Raw genomic sequence first — 11,115 nt, 5'->3', positions numbered from 1 at the left:
CCGAGCTCAAAACACAAAAGGAAGCGAGAGGTTGGAACCTTTGGGAAAAGTCTGTTATATATAGTAGGTTTCGGGGCGAGTAAGAGAGAGAAAAAAAAAACAACAATAAACACCACAGCTCTTTCCAGCTAGAATATTAGGCACCACGAGAAAAATATTTGCCAAGCAGTTTTCGGTGGGTTCATTTGCTTTATTTTTATTTGGGACAGTTTGGGATTTTTTTTTTCCTTTGTTGGTGTGGTGGTTTGGGACTTGGGGTGGTTGTATTATGATGGTTTTCGGATTTTTGCTTCTGATTTTTGCCTTTTGCAACTTTGTGATGTTACGTAAATCGTAGGATCCCGCATCGGTTGGATTTTGTTTTGTTTTACCCCTATGAAATCTCTCAAGCGGTATAAGGAAGACGTGTTATTTTAATACTGATAGTGTTGAAAGAAGCTTGAATTTTTTGTCGTATGTAAATTCCAACCCCCACTTTTTTCAGGGGGGCGGGGAAGGGTGTTCAATTTTCCTTTTCCCCTTGGACTTTTACTGAGAGGACGCTCTCCTGCACTTGAGAGACATGTTCAAAGGATTTGTTTTGGTTTGTTTCTTTCCAGGACAGCAAGTGGTGGGTTTACTCTGTTATTGTTGACTCTCAGGAAAATTCTTGCTGCAAGAAACGTGTGTGTATGTGTACGCGTACGCTTGTGTTCTACAAAATTCTGTGAGCCAAATACATGTTTGTGTTCTGCTTTTTCTTTAGGTCTTGGTTCCCCCCGCTCCCTCCCAGCTCGTTTCAAGGTCGTTGTTAAAAATCTCTCCTGTCTGTGTTTAAAGAGACCAGCCGGAGGGAATTCTAAAGGCCTGCGGTGCCAGTATCACAGATACTGCGTGGATTTAGAACAGACTGTGCTACAACTACAACGCGCTTCACGCAGCACAGCCCTCTTAGTTTTAGAGCTGAGTTAGGAGGAGGAGGAAAAGGGGGGAAATCTTTCTTTCTTCCTTCCTTTCTTTTTAAAGGCAAATGCAGTGCAGAATCATTTCACTGTGGGCCTTGGTTTGTTTATTCAGAACTGCCAGTTTCCCTATTTAAATGTTGGTTGGGGTTTTTTCCCCTCCTACTCATCCCTGAATGAGGGAGACTCTTGTTTCTTTTATGTCTCTCTCTTAAAAGAAGGGTGTGAGGGGAAAATAATATTTCAGATTCCTCAAGTATTAACCCAAAATGTTTGGACCAGAAGCAGCTTTCAAAGGTCAGGCTGTTCTGAGCCTTGGCTATGAAAGTCCTTCAGGCGGACTCATTAAATTACAGACGAGTTCTTAAAGGTTCCACAAAATTTCTGCACATGTTAATTTCCAATAAAGATATCTCCCCAAATAATCTACCTCTCCAAATTTGGGTTTATAGTGGAGAAGTGAGCAGAGAGATTACTGGCTGTTTCCTGGGATATGTGGGGATCTCTTTCCCAGAAGTCTGTAAGAAGTTCAGATCTGTTGCTGAAAATATCAGCGCAGCCCCCCTTTTGAAAAGGCCGTGTTGGAGTTTTTAGAACCAGGAGAGATCCAAAGGGGTCGATTATTTTCCACAAGGGCTGGAGCTTAGGAAAAATGCCTAAAGTGTGTCTGTCCCTTTGAAATCTGAATATTTTAATACTTATTGACAGATGGATTACTGCAGCTTCTGCAGAAAAGCCTGTCTTGTGAAGGATTTTTGAAAAATATACATAGGCCTAATCCTGTCACCCTTGTGGAAATGAACATTTTACCCCCGAAGACACATGTTATCGTTAAATGCAGATTCATTTTGCCAGAAGGCAGACTGTTTTTTTAAATTGTCCCCTTCCTCCTGATTTCGAAAGAGTTTTAAAGGAATCCCATCGGATTCTAAATGACACCCGATTTTGCTGAAGCGATCGTCTTTGTGTATTTCTATGGGTGATAATTTTTGTATTTTTTATGAGTATGTTCCTCAGGTGTATCTGTGTGGTTTGGAATGTGAATTGTGTGGTTCTGCCCTGCTACTGATTCTGCAATGTGATAACTTTTGTGATGTGGAGTCCCTTTTCTTGTCAAAGTTGACATCCAGCCTCACTGGGTCCTCCCCACCACCACTTTAAACACACTGCTTGTCCCTCTCGCGTTCTCTTTGCCATTCCAATCTTAGCCCCGTGGGGGCGCTGCAGAGCAAAGGGAAATCGGCTCTCTCTAGCAGTAGAACCAACCAGAGTGGGGGCTGGGAATGAATTCACCCTTCTAGTACCTCAGCCCTCTAATTCTCTGCCAGAAGTCTGTAAAGGAAGACCCCACTAGGCCTGGTTTATAGATAATTAATCCCATCACCAGGGTCCTCAGACCCTTTCTGGGGCCAAATGCCAGAGTCCCACATTTCTAATACTCCCCCAGCCCCCAAATTGAAAGAAATTAACCAGGAAATGTTAAAAGAAAAAAAATTATTGAAAATATTTTAAAGGTAAGGATTTACATTTTTGTAGGTCCCCTTCTCTTTTCCAGATGAATGGTGAGGAAAATTGTGCGCCCACCTCTCAATCTCTTTTCAATTATTAGGAAAGTAACTTTATCAAATTTTTTATACCCATCGAATTTCTTCCATAATGTCCTGCCTTCTCTCATTTCTTGATTTCTCCCCATTAGTAACCAGTTGGCATCACTCTGTGAACCTCCCTCACCCCAGCACTGATAGGATTAAAGAAAGGATTGACTTGAATATATTCAAATTCTTTCAAATCATCCATAAGAAGCCCTGAAGAGAGATTTCATGTCTGGGGTCTTATGTGTGATTCTTGTGAACTTGGAGGGTTATGTATCAAACCAGTCCTATGATTTAATGGCTTCTGGCTATTAATGCTCAGAGTAGAGGATCCAGTCAGTCTGTTTGCCTGGTGGTTTGGGCATGGTAATAGGTTCTTAATCACAGGTTCTGGATGAATATAAGCTTTGTTGCAAAATAAAATAGCTTGGTCTTAATATTACATCTGTTTAAGGAAAGGAACAGATTTTGCATCCAGTTCCCTCACAAACTTCCCCACAATACAGCCACAGCTGAAAAGGAACTATCCTTGGAGTAAACACTGTCTTGTCCTCTTTCTAAGGGGACTCACAAGAGGAAATTGGTTTCACCTGTCAGGAATTTCTGGCACCTTGGTAGATCTTGAAACTGTCACATAAGAGAATTATAGATTTTAGGACTGGAAGGAACTTTGCAGATCAATCAACTCCTCGAGGCTTCCTTCTTTCAAGAGGACAGGAGGGGCATCCCTGGAGGCCTGCGGGACCCCGAGACACAACTGAGAACAGGTCTTTGTGGTTCTCTGGTCCTGTGTTAGAGAATCAGGAAGATCTGACTGCCTGGGCTTTGAGGTGGGTGTCTCGTTTTCTGACAGAATTGAGGAAAGCGAGGCTGCTTTGGGCTCTGTGTGAATTGTAAACTGGTTCTCAGAACAAACTCCAGGTCACAATGAGTATTGAGTTTTGACGGTCATTTGGACTTGGTGGTGCCTGTCACCTATACTGTGGTACTCAACAACTACTTTTGATGGGTATGGGAGATTTTATGTACCCATTCATTTTATTTCAAATCCTTCATTTAGAGCTATTGTAAACAAGCCCCTTATATTATCCTCGGAGAGAAAAAAGCATTTTGTTGGTATGATTTAGAGAAATTGAGCAGAAAGTTTTGAGACTTTTTTTTAAAAGATGATTTCCAATCACTACCTTCAGAAACAAGAAGTGTCAACGTTTAATTTTGATCCATATGCTGCCTGCTTTCAGCCTGTATTATTCTGAGACTTTTTTTTTCTTTAGAAACCTTTTCAGCCTAGCTCAGAGTTTACCCCAAAAACACTGATTTTTTCCATACTTTTCTCACTAATTTAAAATGGAAATAAATATCAGGAGCTTAAAATAGAGAAGTGATTTGGGGTGCAGAATCATTTGTTTATTGCATTCAATCACTGTTTTGAATAACAGGGTTTTCACTTCCTTTGAAACCTTAGCATGAGGGAAAGCAACAGCTGGACCAGGAGGGGGTTGGAGGGAGGAAGGCACTGGAGTGTTTGTAAACTCAGGGTGGCTGGCCCACCCTGCCACTGGCTGCCGGTTGCAGTACTTAGCTGTCTTTACTACCTAAGGCTAGAAGTGGAGAAACTTGATTTGCGTGTTGTGCCTGCATGTTTTTTTTTTTTTTTTCTTCTCCACACCGCCCTCTGCACACCTGACCATGCCAAAGCCTATTTGAAGCCGGCCTGATGGCAGGGAGAGCTGGAGAACAGAAGAATGTGCGGAGGGGGAGGGAGGGAGTACTCGGTACTTTTCCATTCACATCTCCACAGTGGCTTTTCTTGTTTATTTCAGCCTCCACCCGCAGAACCCTTTGAGCTGCCTGAAATCCGAGTCATTAAACTGTTCCCTGAGGTCAGACCACAGATGCCCGGTGCATGTTTCCTCCATGTCAATGTCTATGTAACACATGTACATACAGAGACACATGCAAAAAACTGTGTAACTCTGCTGGGGCACAGTGTGAGGTAGGGGAAGAAACAAAACAAAACTGGATTTGTTGCCAGAAGACCTTGGTGTCTAATTACAGTTCTGCCGGGAACTCCTTATCTGATGTGGAACAAAACCACTTGTCAGGACTCAGTCTCCTTAACTGTGTGAAGGTATAACCCCAGTGTTTGCAGGATGTCTATCAGTTCTAAATTTGATACCTTTATGTCTAAATATATATATATATCTCTCTGTAACTTTAAGATGGAGAGGGGAATGGAAAGAAGCCTAGTATATATGTGTCCCTGGGGTGGGAGAAAGAGTTAAAATGTAAACTTCTAAGTAAAGAAGGCAGTCCCAGAATCCTCACCTCTATCAATTTTTAACCAATTGTAGACCAAAGTCTGAGATTATGCTGAATAGGTCCAAAAACCAATTGAAGATTTCAAATGTTAAGAGCTGGAAGTGCCAGTTCTAAGACCTTGTACCTTTGATCTGCATTCCTAATCAGCTGTGACAGTTCCCAAGTGTCTTTTCTGCACCACAGTTCTGTCCCACCCCACCACTTCTTCTGCTTGTTTTTGGAATCGGTCCTAGTCAATGACAGGAAGGAGTTGACACTTGTAAACCGAGCACGCTCTAAGCCACTGGGTCCCATGTGGATGTAAAAAAAAAGTCATAATATTCATACAGAAGGAGAAGAAAGAAAAAAAACCTAGATAGAAATTCCTGGTAAGAAACTGAGAGGTAGCTCAGCCATCACTGCATTAAAAGTAATTATTTGAAGTCAGAGGAAATAACAGATGAGGAGTTTGACCTTACCAAAAAAAAAAAAAGCCTTCCTCTACCAAAACAAACTTAAAGGCAATGATAGAGATCCTTTCTACCAATATTTCCTATACGTCTATGATCTCCATTCTTTAAAAAGAAAGGTCTAAAGTTTCTCAGGCCTGATTATCTTAAACAAAAGGCCTTTAACGGACCTTGATATCTTCAGGAAATAATTTTAAAAGCAACACCTATTTATTAACAGCGACCTCCCCACCACCACCATCCCTCCATTTAAACCTTCTGGAATATTGATGCCTGTTTACAAGGAGAGATGGAGCCAGTTACATTCTCTCAATGAAAAACTATTGAGAGTTATAATAGCTAGCACTGGGAAGTGAAAGTGAGTCACTCAGTGGTGTCTTGACTTTGCAACCCTGTGGATTATATAGTCTATGGAATTCTGCAGGCCAGAGTACTGGAGTGGGTAGCCTTTCCCTTCTCCAGGGGATCTTCCTAACCCAGGGAATTGAACCCAGGTCTCCCACATTGCAGGCGGATTCTTCACCAGCTGAGCCACCAGGGAAGCCAAAGAATACTGGAATGCATAGCCTATCCCTTCCGCGGTGGATCTTCCCAATGCAGGAGTTGAACCGGGGTCTCCTGCATTGCAGGTGGATTCTTTACCAGCTGAGCTACCAGGGAAGCCCTCTGTCCTCAGCAATTGTCTGATCCCACACAACTGATTTTGTATCTTTGGAAACTGAGGCCCACACAGAATGTATTTGTCGCGCACACTGGACCAGGCTGAGTCAGATCCAGAACTTTGATGTCCTGGTTCTAAATCCACTGTGTTTTTCCATAGCTTATCATTAGAAGAGGATATGGGGTGGGCAGAGCTGCCAAAGAGCCATTTTCTGTGGCCTTACATTTTCTGTGACCTTCAGAGAAGTCCCCACTTTTGGACTCCTGAGATGATCTCCACTGAGGTTCTACATCAGTCTTAACAGTACAATGACAGTATGGAAAGGAGCAGACTGTCATTCACAAGTTCTGCATGTTGGTCCCAGTGTAGGACACCGTATAGGAGTCCTCACAGGTTCCTATGGTACTGTGACTTATCACTGTTAATAAACCTATAATTATCTTATGAGTAGTGTGATTGTATTGTAATTGTATGTACATTGGTGTTAAAAACGTAAAATTTAATGTATTTTTGGCCTAGAAACAATGATGCTACAATAGCCAAGAGCCCACCTGCTGCCAGTTCTTGATTTCTGATCCCTTTCTGAAGTAACAGAAAGCAAGGCTCCTTGGATAAATGGCTGGTTCTAGGCTAGGACTGGGGCAAGAAGTATATACAGCATTAGAATGGAACATTATATAGCACTGTAAATAAGGAATTGCTGAAAAACAAACAAAAACTGCATTCACAGGGGTATTTCAAAGAGACTGGAGCCACCTGAAGAACTCCCAATGGCCAAAGCTGGAAAATTTGAAGCAAGAAAAAGAAATCGAATAATATTGGATCACAACCCAAAGTATAAAAGAAATATCCATGAGGAGTGATCAGTTATATACCCACCTATTCCCATCCTTGACAGCAGTCACTCCTCAAGTGTGAGCTATGGGTAATGACTTCCTTCCAAAGAGTACAGTTTAGGAAGGGATGGGGGAGGGAATAATTTTACATGGAGAAATCTAGCAAATACTACTCCAGCCACTTCATCAAGAGCAATACCAGCAATTATAAACCGTGTTGACTGCGTGTACCTTTGATATGAGGAATCTGAACATGGCTCTTTAATTCTGTGGTCTTTCTCCCATACCCCAGACTATTTATGAGAAAGGTATCAGACAGATTTCAACAGAAGGGCATCCTACAAAAGACATCACCAGTATTCCTCAAAACTATTGAGGGAAGTCTGAGAAATTGCTACAGCCAAGAGTAACCTCACACAATATGACAATATAATGTAGTGTCCTTGGTGGGGTCATAGAAAAAGATAAGGTAAAAAGACTCTGATGCTGGGAGGGATTGGGGGCAGGAGGAGAAGGAGACGACAGAGGATGAGATGGCTGGATGGCATCACTGACTCGATGGACATGAGTCTGAGTGAACTCCGGGAGTTGGTGATGGACAGGGAGGCCTGGCGTGCTGCGATTCATGGGGTCACAAAGAGTTGGACAGGACTGAGCGACTGAACTGAACTGAACTGAAACCCAGACAAATCTGAATAATTGACAGAATTTAGTTAATAATATTTTATCAGTGTTGTTTCATTAGTTGTTACAAATGTTCCATTGTAAGATAAAATGTTAATGATAACGAGAAAATGGCTACAGGGTTGTTCTATCTTCTCAATATTTCTGTTTAAAAAATATTTAGGAGGCATATCTTTTTTTTTTCCTTTAATATGAGAAACTTCTGAAAATGAGCTGCTGCTGCTAAGTCGCTTCAGTCGTGTCCAACTCTGTGCGACCCCAGAGACAGCAGCCTACCAGGCTCCCCCGTCCCTGGGATTTTCCAGGCAAGAACACTGGAGTGGGTTGCCATGTCCTTCTCCAGTGCATGAAAGTGAAAAGTGAAAGTGAAGTCGCTCAGTCATGTCCGACTCCTAGAGACCCCATGGACTGCAGCCCACCAGGCTCCTCCATCCATGGGATTTGCCAGGCAAGAGTATTGGAGTGGTAAAAAATATTTAGGCATATCTTTTTTTTTTTTCCTTCAATATGAGAAACTTCCGAAAATGAGCTAGGTCTCTTGAAATCTAGGAGATTTTCTTCTCACTCAGTCATGTCGCCCAGATAGAGTCAGGAAAATGAGGGAACCTGCATGTATTCTTCAGTTTACTAAATTGAAAGCAATTTAGCTAATTTCTGTATGTCACCATCTGGACACAGAACTGTCAGAACACTAGAGAAGCACCAAAGACCAAGTGTTGTCATGGTGGTGGATGACTCAAGCCACCTCATTAATCTACTTATTCTACATTTCTTTCAGAAAACCCTCCATGGAAACAAGATCCTCAAAGATCTAGCCTTCAGTCCATGCAGGACACACAATACTTAGGGATTCACCACTGAGGTTGGGGGAGCTCCAGGACCTTCCAGAATGTCTGGTATCTCATTGTACAACTCCAAAAGATCTGTGAATCTCATCATAGGTTAACTCTGGGTCTAGAGAAGAATGCTGGCTGGACCCCATAACTCTTGAGTTTGTCTTCATTCTGACTATGACCCCCTTACCTAAACTAGAAAAATCCAGAGAGAGAAATGGTTTGCCAAGACCACCCCACAAATTAGTGGTAGAGTTGATTCCCATCAATCAACCTACCCTGAATAAAGTTTTTTTGCTGCAGTATTCTCTTTAGTAAACTGAGGACTACTATTGCATTAGTATATTAATACATTATTTCAGAAATGCCGCATTTATTTCTAATTGTCAGTTACCAGTGGTGTCCAATTCCAATGCTGCACTGTGTTTTAAGCGTCTCTTCCTTCTTTCCCAGTTTTCTCACCTTTTCCCACTTGCATCAACCTCTCTGCCACGTGGTTATAAGATCCTTGGACCAACACCTATACTCACGATGGAGGCTGATATTTAAATACTTCTTGGTGAAATGAGGTGAGACTAAATGCTATCACAGTCCAATTTGGGTAGCATGACCCTCAGCAATCTATTTGGTCACATGTCTCAAGAATCATAAATGTAGTCATGCCCTTTGACCCAGTAATTCTACTTCTAGGAATCTATCTTCAAGGCACAATTCAACATATAGGGGGAAAAGACATCTTTGAGTGAATATATGTATCCAAGCATTATATCTAGCAACAAAAAGGTTGAACAATCTACATGTCCCATTATGATGGGTTGGAGGAAAGGAATTGAACACAGAATGGTTAAATATAAATGCAACTAATTTTAAAAAACCAGGATTGGAAAATACTTGTGGTAACAAATAAAGTGAAAAGAGGTAGAATGTATATGTAGTGTATTTATGCGTGGATGCATGCTAAGTCACTTTGGTCATATCCAACTCTTTGTGACTCTGGACTGTAGCTCTCCAGGCTCCTCTGTCCATGGAATTCTCCAGGCAAGAGTGGATTGCCATGCCTTCCTCCAGGGGATCTTTTTGACCCAGAGGTAGAATCTGAGTCTCTTATGTATCCTACATTGGCAGGCAGTTTCTTTACCACTAGTACCACCCGGGAAGCCCAGTGTATTTATAACTCTGTTTAAAAATACTATACATAAAAAATAAACGAGATATAAATAAAAGTACACAATTACCTCCCCACCCCCCCCCAAAAAAAACCCCAAAAAACAAAAAAACTATTTACATTGTCTCTCTCTTAAGGTGGTAGGATCATGGATACTTTTTTGTCCTTTATTTTTTGTCTTCCAAATTGTATAATATTTATATATCAGTTTGATAGCTATCTATCTCATAAGCACACACTCAAGACCATGAAAAGCCCTGAGTGAAGTCTTTTAAATGCAAGCAGTTAGCCCTGTAATTCACAGTTTTGAACGTTTGACCTAAAGTTGAATCCTCCCACATCTTTGAGGCCTAGAGCAAAAGTGAGAACTGCCCACTCAGTCCTGGAGAAGACCTTTTACTCTGGGAGACACTTGTCTCCACACCAACAAAACCTTTCTGAGCACATTGACCATAAAGAGGTTGAATGGATCCTGTAAATCTTTGATCTATCTCCGCCCCCTGGGTCTTGGTGTGCTTATCTGGTTTGTTGGTGTTTCACAGCATTTGCAAATGTCAAAGGGTTTCCCGGTTGCTTTACTGTCTCTATGAGGCCACCCAGGAGATCTCCTGGTAGAGACCTTCTTTGAGATCCTCCTGGGACTATGGGAGATTTATTTTTAATTCTTATAACCTGTTTGACTAGTGAATTCTAAGGAAAACAATTTAAAAACAAACTATCAATTTTTTTTTTCCCTTCAGAGAATCACAGGGTTGTTAGGAACTTCTGGGGGTGGGTGGTTACCATCCTTTGAATCTCTGGTTCTCAGAAAAGGGCATGGCAGGGGAGATGGCAGGATCTAGGAGGTGAGGTAAGGACCATGGTTCTGTTAAGCCCTCTTTTCTTAGACCACTGATCTAATTCCTCATGCTCAAGCTTATTCATTCACTCATTCACACAACACACAGTTCATTGGGAGCCTTTTGTGGGATAGACACTATTTTCACCGTATACTGGGAAAATAAATATGAATACAACAGGGGACTTTGGCTCTAGGGGACACATAGTCTACTGAGAGAGCAAAGGCCAAGAATGGTGCAAAAGCTGCTCTAGGTCATGCAAAAGATAGTCCCCTTGCCAGGCCGGGCCCCAGTATCCTGATTCTGAGCCAAATAAAACTCTCTGGCTTCTTCTCAGATGCTGTGTCTACCTTCCCCTCCAAACCAGTGCCAGGCACTGACTGCCTCCTTGGGCAGCTTCAGCCTCTGAGTTTTTCATTCAGTATTGATGAGAACAGAATATAACTCAGCTGCCTCAATGTACCATCCAGCAATGGTGGATGCACTATGCAATGCACCCAATACCCAATGCAGAGAAATCTACGAGAGCCTGAAGCACATGCAGCTTCACCACCCCCAACACCAGGTCAGCTCAGCCTACAGGCCAGAGCTTTGCCTGGACTGTGATTTTTACATCTTTGCATGCCTGACAGGTTCTACGATGAACACAGCCTCATGCTATTCCAAAGCACACAGCCTCAAGTAATGTCCACAGCCTGGAATCCAGAACCTAATACCATATCTAACAGGATCTAAACACCTAATAGATCCTGATGCCTTCTCAACTAAATCCAAGTTTACCCCAACCCTCTGG

The 11,115-nt window shown here is 42.1% G+C and overlaps 1 long non-coding RNA gene across 2 annotated transcripts; it reads left to right on the top strand.

The window, feature by feature from the left end:
- The first annotated feature begins 210 nt into the window (after window positions 1–210).
- On the top strand, window positions 211–6,398 carry LOC129643728 (uncharacterized). Of its 2 annotated transcripts, none has more exons than XR_008710458.1 (3): window positions 211–3,363; window positions 4,357–4,416; window positions 5,815–6,398. It is a non-coding gene; the product is annotated as an uncharacterized LOC129643728 (long non-coding RNA). The 2 variants fall into 2 exon arrangements; XR_008710457.1 differs by having other exon boundaries at window positions 4,357–4,664.
- The last annotated feature ends 4,717 nt before the right edge of the window (window positions 6,399–11,115 follow it).

This window comes from Bubalus kerabau, chromosome 2 (assembly GCF_029407905.1).
Source record: "Bubalus kerabau isolate K-KA32 ecotype Philippines breed swamp buffalo chromosome 2, PCC_UOA_SB_1v2, whole genome shotgun sequence".
NCBI lineage: Eukaryota > Metazoa > Chordata > Mammalia > Artiodactyla > Bovidae > Bubalus > Bubalus kerabau.
The sequence above is the reverse complement of the archived record's forward strand: the minus strand, read 5'-3'. Positions and strand labels throughout refer to the sequence as shown.